The sequence below is a fragment of the Drosophila albomicans genome, chromosome 3, assembly GCF_009650485.2.
Source record: "Drosophila albomicans strain 15112-1751.03 chromosome 3, ASM965048v2, whole genome shotgun sequence".
NCBI lineage: Eukaryota > Metazoa > Arthropoda > Insecta > Diptera > Drosophilidae > Drosophila > Drosophila albomicans.
The window spans coordinates 9704856-9719658 of NC_047629.2; the positions used below are offsets into that span (position 1 = coordinate 9704856).

At 37.9% G+C, this 14803-nt stretch overlaps 1 protein-coding gene across 2 annotated transcripts in view; it reads right to left on the reverse strand.

The window, feature by feature from the left end:
* LOC117569529 (BMP-binding endothelial regulator protein) overlaps window positions 1-11922 on the reverse strand; it is a 36777-nt gene extending 24855 nt beyond the window's left edge. Inside the window, exon 1 of one of the 2 annotated variants that reach the window (XM_052004313.1) lies at window positions 11620-11922. The gene's annotated coding sequence lies outside the window, so the exon portion shown is untranslated. Of the gene's footprint in view, window positions 1-10336 lie in introns of both variants that reach the window. The other variant, XM_034250732.2, reaches the window with a different exon arrangement.
* Between the last annotated feature and the right edge of the window lie 2881 nt (window positions 11923-14803).

Sequence of the window (14803 nt, forward strand, 5' to 3'; positions counted from 1 at the left end):
GAAAATGTCAAAGACTTGTCGTTGAATACAGGGTGTCGCCAAATCGAGCAGTCTCTGGATATTCTTATTGTTATGGTTCTTGTTGCTGTCTTCTTTGGAAGCACAAATATGACGTCGACACAATATCGTATATGTGTATATTATTCAACAATCAAAATGGTTTTCACAGTCAAATTTATTGATTAACACGCAAATGCGAATTGTTTGCATATTTTCGATTTTTTTTTTGTGTTTTTGTTTTTTATATGTGTTCCAAAAGACAAACAACATCAGATACAGATAGCAAATGGATAGAGATACAGATACTGTGCGAGCGAGACAGATCGAGCTATGAAGGAACGGGCGTGTTCTATGTATTGTGTGTTTTGTTTGCCTGAAATTGGATATGCTATAAAATGTCACTTCGAAGCATGCTAAGCGTGGTCTATAGAAATTCCACTGACATGATTCAGATACAGATTCGTATAAATAAGATTCAGTTGCGCCTCGCACACACTTCCGTTTCGCTGATGAACGGGTTCAAAGTGCAGCCTCCCCCGTCCCCCTTTCGACACTCGTTGACTTGGTTCGTTGCCAGAGTCTTTCGTTTTGTTGCTTTCTTAGTAGCAGTTGTTGTTGTTGTTGTTGTTGTTGTTAGATATGTCTCGCGTTCTCAGCGTCGTCGTCGCGTCGCTCAGCGTCGTGGTCTCGTGTTTAGTGTGGTGGACTTGTACTCGGACAACACACTCAGATCGGTATCGCTTAATGTGTCTGTTAATTCACGTTGATGTGCTCATATATCTTAACGCTACGATTTCATGTTCAGAGCTTCGACATGCGAGACCCAGACAACTGACCGCATGTGTGACAACGACAACAACAACAGCAACGACCACTTTGAGGGGCCATGTGAAAACGTGTTGCAGTTGTTATGGCAATTGCTGTTGCTCTTGCTGTGGCTGTTGCAACTGCACTGGGGGCAGTTTGTTGAACGTGACGTTGAACCTGCCACAAACATGCCTGCCACTTTATTTCGAATCATCATCATTACTATCATCGTCATCGTCATCATCATCATCATCATTTGCGCTGTCGCTGATGTGCTAATTAAATTACAGCTACCTACAATCTTCTCTCTGTGCTCCAAATACAATTCCAAGTGACTAAAAGCCAATTGTTTTTTAGGTGTATAATTACTTAATGACAACTGGCAATTACGAAATGAAATTTAATACGTCTTTCACTTGTCAGCTCTTCAACGGCTTAAAGTTATTTCTCATTTGGCTTAAATGTTGTATTGACATGTCTCTGACTGCCTTGGCACTTAATGGGCCAAATATTTCGAGATAAAAATGCTTTAAATTGCTGAGTATGTTAAGCATACATTTAAATGCAATATGTATATCAGATGTTTATCTAGAAACGCCAGAGTATTTGTAGGGCATAGACACGCGCACATAGATACATAATTCAGTTTGTTTATGGCTGCTGCTGTCGCTGCTGCTGCTGTTGCTGCTGCTGAGCGTTGATTTGAAATTAACATATGATTATCACAAATTTTGCTTCCATTTTGATGTTTTAGTTTTTACAAGTTTCATACAGTTTTTGCATAAGAAATACATAAATGCCCATTAATACATTTACATACAAATAGCACAGCACAGTTTGTCCCAAGCTCAGACTTCGAGACTTCACACAGAGTCCCAGTGCCAGGCAGACAGAGTCTCTGTGTAGGCTCTGATAATCTGATGATCTGCTCATCATCATCATCATTATCAGAGGCATAATTTGTATGCTTACTAATGGCGACAACAAAAAATTTATATTTCGTTTTTGAAAGAAATACTGTTGTATTTAGTTTTTTACTTTTCATTTCATTTGTTGGTTTCTTTTTTTTGCTTTGCTTTGCTTTTGAAACATTTACCCCTTGAATTGTGCTTGATTGCTTGCTTGGTTTTTTTTTTGGACTTTGGTCGTGGCGTTATCAAATAGTTTCAGGCAGTCTATCTATCGCTGGAAATATGTTTCATTAATTACATAACTTAATTGTGAAACTTATCGTAGGCTTAAGAGGCTACAGCAACAGAATTTTATTTGCTTTGCATTGAATGCCAAGTGCGGTTAACTCGCTCCTAGATCGGGCAATAAGAATGCGTTAGTAAATGAATATCGTTAACGTATCAACTACAACATTGTAAGCAAATGTTCTTGTTTACATTGCATACGAATTGCAGTAGTTATCATTACGATTGTCGTTTGTTGATGTTGTTATTGTTATTGTGGTTGCTGTTGCACAAATGAGCTTGTCAATGCTGTCGCCATTTTGTCTGGCAAGCTGCTGCTGCTACTGCAGCTGCACCACGCTGCGTATTAGTAATCTTAATCAAAGCAATTGCCATTGCCAAGTGAAGAGCAAACATTCAAGTTTATTTACAAGAATAATCAAGCTCATACAAAACAGTCTCATTACCATCGAGCATCTCGTTTATTATACCCGCTACCCATAGTCTAGATGGGTGTTATAACTTTGTGTAGGAAAGAAGGAAGAAAGAAGGGGCATCTCCGATATATATGTCCGTCTGTCTGTCTGTCCGTATGAACACTTAGTTCTCAGAGATTAAACAAGATAAAGTTACACTTCTTGCCAGCACTTGTTATCGTTGGACGCAGATCAAGTATGTTTTAGATTTTTTGCCACTTCTGCTCACAAAAATCGAGAGCTAGAGTAACAACTTTAGGTACATACAATAAAACCAATAGTCTTTACGGTTCCTGAAGAAGCTTCTGAAGAAATAACTGTATATGACATGAAAAGGGCGGCAGATTTCGAGTCTTAATTGGTTTCGTTGACAATTTTGAATACTACTAATTTTCACTCTATGGTATATTTTGAGCATAGTAGTATATTAGTACAAAAAATCAGTGCGGTATATTAATATATCACACATCAGATCATATTACAAAGAAATACAAAATGTGTATATCTTTTGGTATTTCTTAGTATTCGTAGGTATGTTTATATACCACATAATTATAATATATATCATATAATATATGTGAAATATAGCTTTTGGTATATTTTAGTATATGTTGGTATATTAATATACCACATACATACATATTAATATATCGTCTAACATATCATACCATATCATATTATATAGATATTCGAAATATAGCTTTTGGTATTTTTCAGCATTTGTTGGTATATTAATGTACCACACATATCATATAAATATACGAAATATAACTTTATATTTTAGTATTTGTTGGTATATTAATATATCGTCTAACATACCATATCATATCATATTGATATACGAAATATTTCTTTTGGTATATTTTAATATTTGGTGGTATATTACTGAAAACGGATAGCAGGTATCTCTTAGTCGATCGCACTGTTGGACTGTTGTAGCTTTCCCACTTGTTTTTTATTGAGATACCAAGTGCACTAATACAACGACGAGTTGCGCGAGTCTATTTATGTCTATGCTCGGTTAACTGCAACACGCCGCAGTGTCTGCCACAAAACAAAAAACTGAAAATTGTGTTTTGCTATTTATAGGCTTATCTGAGAGCGGCGGAATTTTCATTGGCTTTGTATTGTTTGGTAAATATTAATTAGTTTGTATTTGATGGCAATAAAAAAAAAGCAAAACCGAGGGCAGGCAAGCAAATTGCTTCAGTTTTGCGTGTCATGGCGAAATTATCGCAACCACTGCACAGCTACATGTGTGTATGTGTGTGTGTGCTCCATGTGTGTTGTAGTTGTAGTTGTAGTACATGACGCAGAGACCATTCGAGTGGGGGCCTGGTGAAATTGCAATGCGTCGCAACAACGCAGACGCAGACGCCGACAACCTGCGCGATGACGCATGGCTTTTGTGTCTACGTCTCTGCGTATGTGTGAGTGTGAGTGTAACGTATGTGTGTGAGTTGTTTAGGCATAGACATATGGCGACAAAGCTGACGTCATTACAACGGCAGCAGCAGCAGCAGCGGGAGCAAAAGTGACTGGCAGAAAACTACCCCCAATATTCGAGTCTCTCTCTTTGTCGCTTGCTTTCTGTTTGAGTCTCAGGTCATTTCTTGACGCCCAAATGGCAATTGCTACTTGGCCCAGTTGCACTTGGCGACTAATAACTGGCAAAACGGCAACCAACGGCTACCACATAAAATATATAACATAGCCAGCAATTATTGCCAACAGCTGTGCAACCATCCACAGCTAGAGCCACGTCCACGTTCGCATCCCACGCACTCAATTAAGAGCGCGCCTTGGCTATTGGGTTACACACTTCAACTTGCGCCTGGCCATTGTCAGACAGACAGTTAGAGAGACTGACAGACAGACAGAAAGACAGACAGACAGAGTAGGCACGGCTCCCATTCATTTTGGGCGCTTTTGTAGTCAGCATTTAAAATTATTTATTAGAAGCAACAGTCGGACAGTCGAAAGTCGCAAACTGCAGCAGCTTAAATTGCTCTACTTCGGTATATTTTGGTGAATGCTGAATGTTGTAGTATATTAATATACCATATATAACCTTTGGAATATTTTAGTATTTTTGTGGTTTATTAATTTGGCAAGCTACAGCAGCTTAAAGAGCTCTACTTCGGTATATTTTGTAATCTACGGTATATTATGAATGTAGTAGTATGATGTGTTCTGTATATTTTTGTATATTTGTGGTATATTAATTTGGTATATTTTAATATTAATACCACAATGTTTTGCGCCCTGCCATTGTTGGACAGACTGGCGGACAGATTAGACATTTTCATTAATATTGGGCGCTGTTGAAGTCAGCATTTAACATTATTTATTAGAAGCAAGAGCTAAACATCGGTATATTTAATACTGTTTGATATATTGTGAATGAAGTAGTATTATAATATACCAAATATAACCTGTGGTATGTTTTACTATTTTTGTTGTGTATCAATTTGTCAAGCTGCAGCAGCTTAAACAGCTCTACATCAGTAATTTTTGTACTCTTATGGTATTTTTTGAATCAATATCAATATACTAAATGTAGTCTTCTATATATTTTAATATTTCTGATGTTTATTATTTTGGTATATTTCAAGAATAATACTTTATAAATATACCAAATATATCCTTATGTATATTTCAGTATTATTGTGGTATATTTTAGGAATAATACCACACTGTTTTCCCCCTGTCCATTCTTAGACGGACAATTAAAGAGACGGACCGTTTAGGCACCGCTTGCATTCATTTTGAGCGCTTTTGTAGTCAGCATTTAAAATTATTCATTAGAAGCAACAGTCGGGCAGTCGGACAGTTGACAGTCGCTGGCTGCAGCAGCTTCAAGAGCTCCACTTCGGCTCGCATTTTGTTAGCTGTGGCTCAAAGTGAAGCCTCTCATCTGAAGTTACGAGTTACGGGGCGTATCAAATGTTTTTTGTGGATTTGCACTGTTTTTTCCTTCATTTAATTTGCTAGTTGTTTTGGCCGTGGTGCTCTGCTGACTCTTTTGGCTCTGGCTTTGGCTCTGAGTCTGGCACTGGCTTTGCCTCTTGTGTCTTGTTGCTGGGTTTTGCCAGTCAAACGAGCCAAGCCGGCCCAGGCGAACGCGTTTAGAGCGGCAACAGTAACAGCAACAGCAACAGCAAAAGCAACAGCGACTACGACAACGGCAACGACGTCTGGCGCTTGGCGACAGCAATTTACCTTTAAGCGAATGCAAAAGTATGCGTAAAAAAAGTAGTCAACAACAAGCAGCAGCAGCAACAACAACAACAACAAACACAATCACCCCAGAGAGTGGCAAGCAGAGTCTATAAATAAGCCAAAAGCCAAAAGCTGCGCCATAAATCATAGGAAGACACACGAGTGTCGAGTTATTATGCGATCATATTTTAATTGCCGGATTATTATTATGCTGAGGACTCAACGAAGCACACACAGAAACACAAGACAGCGAGTTCCAGTTGTTGTCTTAGTGCCAGACTCACTCGTAGTCGCATTCGCAGTCCCAATTCCAGTTGAAGTCTGAGTCCCACTCCCAGTTGCGGTCTCGATCTCAGTCGCAAGGTAAAACCAAACAAAACACCTGCAGACCGCCTGTCTCTGGCCGTGTCTATGCTTGGACAGGTGCGTGCACCAAAAAAAATGCCAACAACAACTGCAACATTAATAGCAACAACAATGCTGACACAAGCTTTGCTCAGATTGTCGAGGATTAAATACCCTTGCAGTGCAATTAAATGAATCTTTTTTCATCTTATTGAATGTTGGTATAGAAATGTGCTATAACTTAATAAAGATTTCTAAGTTGTCAACTGCTATTCACTGAAAAACAGACCAGTTTCTAAAATAATGTTCTTAAAACAATATCACTTTAAGAAGAAAACTAAAAATATTAGAATGACAAATAGAAAATTCTGTAAATAAGACCAAAAATAATAGAGTAGAATAGTTACAAAATTGTGTAGCCCATTGAAATTTCTATAAATTTTCTTATCTAACTTTCAGTGTTTTCGTTAATAGCTAAGTTAGTCGAGTTGTCGTGAAATATTCTTCATTACAACCTTAGAGAGGAGGTCGTTGGTTCAAATGTTGAGCGAATCGATGATAAGTAAGGAAAGGTATAAATCATAAATCTGTATGCTTGTACGTATTGTAATTATAATAATTAATAATAGTTTTTGCTATTATAATATTTGGTCCTCAAATTATAAGCTTTTTTCCCTCCACTTAGTCTTATATAATATATTTGAAATAGTAAAAAGAAAAACAACAAAAAATGTAATATTTTTTCCATATTTTAATAAGAAATTTGGTCTTAAAATGACAAGATATTTTCCTCATTTAAATAAGAACTTGGTCTTATATCAAATATTCTTAAAATAAAGATGCGTTTTCGAACTTAAGGATGCTCATGTTCTCGACTCCCTTTTTAGACCAAATCTTGTTTTTAAAACTGTTTTTTTGTTCAGTGTATCATTTTCTTCTGTTTGCCAATCAGCTTAAAATTAGCATATCGTTATTTGAAATGAAAGTGAGCAGTGATTTTATGCTGATTAGGATTATACAGATTGCGCATATTGCAATGAAATGATAATACCCGCTGCAAGGGTATAAAAAAAGTTTATATATATATAGCTTTAATGCAGTTGCAGTTGCAGTGTTGCACAGTTGAGCCTGCAACTGAGCAAACGAGTTGAGCATGCGTGTGAGAGAGTGAGTGAGTGTTGTGTGTTGGCAAAACAGGTATGGTTGCATTTTTACCATAAAGCGAACAACAGAGCCAACGACAACAACAAGAGCAAAAAGCCAACACCTAAAGCCACCAGAGAGAGAGAGAGAGAGAGAGAGAGCCGCCGTCCAATTGTCGTTGGCCGTTGTCGTCTAAGCCCGACTGACTGTCATCCAACTCTGCCTACTGTCCGGCCGACCAGCAATGCGGCCTTTATATGTCTGCTGACTGTCCGTCTGTCTGTCTGTCTGTCTGTCCGTCCGTCTGTCTGTTCTGCTGCCAAGATATGCCAGCAAAATGCCAGCATTCATATTTAGTTCCCCCAATTCCCCCAGCACACTCTGAAGGCGCAGCTCCAACTCCACTTCCAACTCCAACTCCAGCTACAAGTCTAGTCCCAACCCATAGCCAGTTCCATCCCATCCCTCACGCTGTCGAGTTCAGATATTACTCGTAGTAGTAAGTGCGTACGCAGTTATTACCAACATATCTTTACATTTTTTTTTGTTTTCGTTGATATTTCTGCGCTATTCTCTGGTACTTTGTTGGCTTTAATGAATGCATTGTAATTCCTGTGGCTTTAATAAAACAAAAAAAAACACAAAAAAATACTCGCATATTCGACAGGAAATTGTCAAGTTTTTTATGGGATGTCATCAATTCACTTCATTCGAATAGTTTTGGTCAACTCTAAGTAATTGCAATTTAAAACGTGATATTTAGTCATTTACTTATGACAGCAACAGTCAGAGATATACATATTGAGTATGCGAAATTTGACACATCGTTACTAATGAGATAAACAACATGATTCATATCCCAAGAAACCGACTGCACACTGCACACACTCCACACACTCCACAGAACAATCTATTCAATTGTAATTGAGATATCACTGTTGCATACCTTGTCTGCTATTGTAATCGTGTGTGTGTGTGTGTGTGATCCACATGACTTCATTGACTCTTTAGTCTAATTGCGAAATACCTTCTATGGTCAATTGTTGTATAGAGGCTTCTTCGGGTATCACACGCTAATCAAGATAGAGAAGCCAACTATCGAAAATATTTACTATCAATCTGTTAGCTTTTTGCACTTTGCACAGTAAGTAAGCCAGTAAGCTGGGTAATTATTGTATTTGTTAAGGTAATGAGTAATTGAATGTTAACAATTTCACGATGAGTTGATTGTTTCTGAGAGCTTAGACATAATCTAAAGCAAACTATTTGTTGCGAAAATTTGAAACATATTTCATTATTGTTGATATGAATTTAAAGTAATTAAATAAGTAAGAAAGCTTCAGCCGAGTGTGTTCGCTACTCATTTTAAAGGAAAGCAAAACATTGCGATACTATACTGAAAATATACCAAATTAATATACTACAAAAATATTGAAATATACCGAATAATATGTTTGGTATATTTGCGGTATTATTCAAATAATATACGAAATCAATATACCGCAAAAGTACTACAATATACCGAAGGCTATATTTGGTATATTGATATAGTACTACATTCATCATATACAGAGTACAAAATGTACCAGATTGTCAAAGAGCTTAGGTCAAATCCAAAGCTTACTGTTAGTTTAAGACACATTTCATTATTGTTTACATGAATTTCACAATTAAATAAGAAAGCTATAGATATAACATATAATAAGAAAACCATTATTCTTAAAATATACCAAAAATATCACAAAAATACTTAATACCGAAGGTTCTATATATTGATATACTACTACATTAAAAACAATTTATTTGGCATTAATATCTTTTAAATTTCGAATGAATAATTGGTAAGCAAAATATTTAATTTATTGAGTTTTGCATTTTTGAAATTAATATTTTAAATATTTTATTCTAACAATTTAGAAAAGAAAATATTTATTTTATTTCGGTGACATATTTTTGTAAGCTTTTATTTGTCAGAATTTAATATTCCTGTGTATAAGTTAATATTATTACCAAACAATTAAAAAACGTTATAAACCTTAAAGTCTTTAGGGTATTATTGGAATAATTGGCAAGCAAATATTTAGAATAATAAATAGAAATTTCAAATGCTTTATGATTTTATTGTTTTAATTTATAAATTATATTCTTCTAGGTATTTATTTAAAAGGTTTAAAATTTTAATTTAAAATTAAGTATACGTATAGTATAATCCAATTCATGGCAAAAACTGTATTTACTTTCCCCTAAAATCGCATAAAACAAGAATTAAAAAAATCTCTGGAATTTCAATTCTCTTAATTACAGTAATACTCTAAAATTCATAAATTGGGTGAACATGTGTTTTGTGGTAAATGATTCTCAAAAAGGTTTTCTCCCATCGACTAGCTGAAGACATTTGTTCTTAGTCTGATTTCGTCAAAATGTTGAAGTTTCTTTTGTCAGTTTACGGTTGAATGGCTTTGAAAGTGACAACGGCCGTAAAACAAACTCTGGATTGTGTCAACTGTAAATTTCCGCCTTATAAATTGTGAGTACAAAATGCTATGCAGATTTCTTAATTGCCGAGCGAATGCGACAGAGTTTTAAGCAAAACATATGTTTGAATAATTTTAGCTGCTTTGATTGCAACTCATTCATTTGACAATTGAATATACACGACGTACATTCATAAATTCTTCAACCGAGCGACAAAGACAAGGGCGAAGCAGTGGGCAAGGGGGAGGAAGCGGGGTGCAGAGATAGTCACTTTAGAGAAGCCACAAAACGCAGAGAATTATTTCTCTCTATCTCTCTCTCTGTTTCTCATTCAGTCATTGTGACTCTCATAAAATGTGATAATAGTATTCAAACAATTAAACAATTTTCGCAACATGTTGAAACAACTCAAGAGACAGACAGCAAAAATAGCAGCGAGAGAACGTCAGTGAGGGGGTGGCAAAGAAGGAGAGGGGGGCTTCACTCGGGGTGTATGCGGTAGGCAGATAGCAAAACGTTTATATGTTCTCATTATAATAAAACAAAATCGCGCTCTACACGTACTTATTGTCAGACAATAACGCCAGCAGCAACAACAACAACACAACACAGCGCAACAACAATAACAAAGCAGCAATAACAACAACGAGAAAAAGATTAATTACAAAAGAAAAGTAAAGAGGCAAAGTTTACCCGTAGAATCGAGAGCTTCCAGCTGGCGGCGTGCGGCAGTCGACCGACTCTTTTCAGCACAATTGCAGGAACGTAGACGAGGCGGCGACGGTGACGACGACGGTGACGATGAAGGTAAGAGCGTTAGCGACAGCGACAATGGAGACGGTGGGTTGAAATTGGCGGCACAGGCAGAATCGAAAATTAATTATGCTTGACATGTTGCCGGCTCGAAGAGCAGCAACGGGAGAAGGATGCGGTTCGGGGGGAGGTGAAGGTGGCGGTGGCGTTGAGACTGTTGTTGCTGCTGCTGCTGTTGCTGCTGTTGTTGAAGTCGTCGTCTAGTTGTTGTTGTGGCTCTTTCTGTTGCCGATATGAATCGCATTTTCAATTTACTTGTTGTCCACTGTCCACAATTTCGATTTGTTTCTTTTTTTTTTCGACGAAGAAGAATAATAATAACAACAGCATCAACACACGACGGCTGTCCAGCGCACGCTTTTCATTTCAATTTCTCTCTCTTGCTCGCTTGTTATTTATTTTCTTTATTTTTTCGGCACATTAATTAATATCATACGATTAATTATAAACGCGCGCGCGCGACTTTGACGTTGCCACGTGCCACAAGCCACAAGCCAACACACAAAACACACACACAATGAACTGCTGCTGCTGCCGTTGGGCTTCCGCAGGATGTGTAAAACTACAGATTACGCATACGCCACGTTGTGTGCTCAGCAGACGGCTTAGCTCAGCATGCTGGCCAGCTGGCTGCCTGCCTGCCTGTCTGTCGTATTTATTGTCTACAAATTTATTGCTTTAGTTTATTGTTTTTATTCTAATTCAAAATGGAAATGGAAATTGAATTGGAAATTGAAATGCAATTTATGTAAAACGCAACAAAAGGTGCAGCGCATGCAATTGCCAATTGCGCGCCAATTTGTAATACGCTAAATGTTTATTTGCTTTGTTGCTTGCTGCCTTCTGCTTCTGCTTTTGCTTCTGATTTAGCTTCTACTAAGTAAGCACACGTTCTAGATTTGAAATCATAACAGAAACTTGTAAAGCGAACGCGTTCAATCTTTGATAAATATATATACTTATATTATACCAAATATTTGTTTATATTTGTTTATTTCATATATTTATTAATTTAACACAATCACTTTCGTACACACATTCGCATGCTACAAAGCTGGCGATAACAAATTCTCAACTCAAGCTCAAAACATCGGTGTGTTTTTTTTTTGGGCGGGGGCAACAACAATTCCCTCTTTATATAGTATTATACTCAAGCTGCGTACTTGTAAAACTTATTGCGTTTTTTTTTTTTGTTGTGCTACTCTCGAAAATCTGTCGAGATTTTCTTGCGATCGCAATTTGGAACGATGTTGACGCGCGCGCGTTTTTCCTTCAACTTGCAAGTTTTCCTGGCTGCGCAGGCAGTTTTCTTAGCTCAGCACAGTTCGCGACTCGGCTCGACTCGACTCGACTCGGTTCGCTACGATTCGAATAACGAATTACGAATTTCGATTTCCGAATTCCGAATTCGATTGCTTGCATCAAATTCTCTCTCTCTGACCGTTCGCCGGCGCTGTTGAACGAGAACTGAACGCGAGGCGCACGAATCAACATCGCGGCCAGCGAGCGAGAGAAGCAACTGTGAAACACGAGTGCAGAGTGCAGAGACCCGAATGGAAACGAGTCGTCGCCACCGCCCCGAAGTGTTTGCTCTTCTTGGTGTTGTTACTGTTGTTGTTGTTGTTATTAGCAACAGACGCTGCGGATTGGTTTTTCTTTCGTTTATTATTTTTTTGGGGGCTCGCACCGTTAAGAAGCGTTCAGTGCTAAGCGGAGCCAACAATTGGTTGGGGGTCAAGTTGAATTGAAGATGCTTAGACCTCTTCTAACTACAACTATTCTAACTGACTATGATTGGAAACTTTGCTGACTCAAATTGCACGACACGATGTGTAACATAATTTTGCAGAAATGCGCGCATTCCACACAAAAACTGAGTGTGAAATGAACACCTTGTTAAGCAAGTGACAAGTGACACAAACACAGGCTAATAAAATGTTATCTGTTATGAAGTCTAAGGTCTCGATTTTCAAACGCTTCTTAGAACTCAGTGCTGTAAATTAGAATTTTGTCTTGTCAACCGGCATTTTTGAGAGTAATGTGGAATGTCAAGGGAAATACCTCATCTATGTTCAACTGTTATCGCATTCACATTAAAAGCGGCATCTTCCAAAACTCCCTTTAGTACTTCTTATATTTAGAAGCAACCTGATTCTTATATTTAGAAGTAAACTTAACTTGCTGCTCGTATACTTAATGTCTCGGTAGAATTGCCAACGTGTTGACCTAAACAAATTGCTTAGCCATTTAACATACAACACAGCTACATAACATAACATTTGAAATCATGCATTAACTAAATGCTACAGCACAACTTTGAGTTTTTACAGTTAAAATAAATATACAGCAACTAGCACTTAGTCGCACTTGTTCAAAAGCCACAAATCTTTTATGACATTTGTTTCAAATGCGATAATAACACTTAAGTTGCTAAATTGTTGGCTTAAACGCAAATTAAAGACAACATTTTTGCCTGCTTGCTGCTTTGACTGGTCGAAGACTGAACGAAGTAAGCAGGTGTTTGCCTGATATAATTTATACTTAGCAAGCCTAAACGCCAAATCAAATTGGCAAGCATTTGACATTTATGCTGAGAGCGCAAAGAGCTGGAAAAGCGAAGGCAACGGCGACGGCAATCGTAATCAAATGCCATGGAAAATGCAGTCGCAGGGGCAGCAAAAAAAGAGAGATGATTTATGCACTCATTGTATAGGATAGGCATAGACGATAGACGCGATAGACTTAGCCAGGCAAATGGGAAAAACTTGCAGTTATCACGAATATTCGTTGACTTTCAGCAGTTGCCAGCTTGAGCATTTGATGGCAAAGTTGCAGTTGCATTATTTCAGTTTTGCAGTTTTCAGTTTTCGGTTTTCAGTTTTGCAGTTTTCTGTTGGTTTTCCCAGGCGCACATTTTGTCACAAGACGTTGCCATTATTTATGAGAGTATATGCCGCAGAGAACTCGCAAGGCAAGTAAAAAATTTGCAAATGCCGCTGCCTCGCATGCAACAACCACACCACACAATTTGGCTAGTTATTTGGCTGGTTAGTTGCCTGCCTGCTTGGTTGCTTGCTTGGTCATGTGGGAAACCATGACGCAGTCGGCTGGCATATGATTTACTTGGCAAAATTCAATAATTGCACTTCATTAAATACTCGTATGTATTTACTCCTATGCTATCTGCAAACAACTTGAAAAGCAATTTGGCATAAACGTCATTGCCATCGGTCTAAGGACGGGGGCGTTAAACTGGCCCACAATTTTCCACGCCACTTGAGCGTAATTAGCCGTTGAGCTTCTAAGCTTCATGTAAATATTACGACTCCCCCTTTTTTTTTCTCAAATCGGGGGCAGTAAGCAAGTAAGTAAGTAGTTTTGTCGCAATTGCTTCTACAGCGAACAAAGCAAAGCAAGTTTCAGTTCCAAGTCTATATTTAAAACAGTTTGCGCATCGCATCGATGCTATTTTGATATCTGTAAATATTAGCAATTTGCCATTATTTACTGTACTTAACGTTATTGTATGATTCTTAGTGTTTGCTTAGCAATTTGTTGTGTCTGCTTACGTTTCGTATATTGTTGTATTTTTAGTAGAATCGAAAGATCCACATTCAGCGACCGAAGAAGATGCAAATCCAGGTGAAGCTGTGACCAAATCCATAAACAAATAGGCACAAAACACCCTCACACAACTCACATACATAGTTCTCGTGTTGTGTCAACAATTTGTCGCTGTTGTTGACTGGATTTTGGTCTCTGGGCATTTTCCATAAGGTTTCCACGCGCGCAATCCCAAAGAATGCGACATGACTCTTAACGAACAACGAAAACGAAAAAAACAAGCCGATCGAATTTCTAATGGCTCTTAACAAAGTTCATTTGCCTGCACTTGGAAAATAGTAAGCGATACCATCATTAAATTGAAGCAGCACTTGACTTCGCCACATCGTTTCTACTACGAATATTCTCAGACGTAGTACTATACTATGATGCTATATACTATGGATATCTGTCTGCCTGTCAATGTCGAGATCAAAGCGCCAGTTGTTTACACAGGCGGCGAAACTCTCATGCTGTAATTACATAGATGTGAGCGCTGTCAGACAACCACCACCAGCAACAACAACAGCAACAACAACTATTGTCTACTATAACTACACGTACTTGGCTATAACAACAGTCTTGTAACTGGCTGACAGCTTGGCTAATTGATACTGGACACACACTCCGAACAGCAGCGCCAACAGCAGCAGCAGCAGACAGACAACAACAGACTAGAAAACAAAAGGCAAAAGGGCAGTTTAGTCGCATAATTGTTGGCACAACAAATGATAGTTTAGTGGC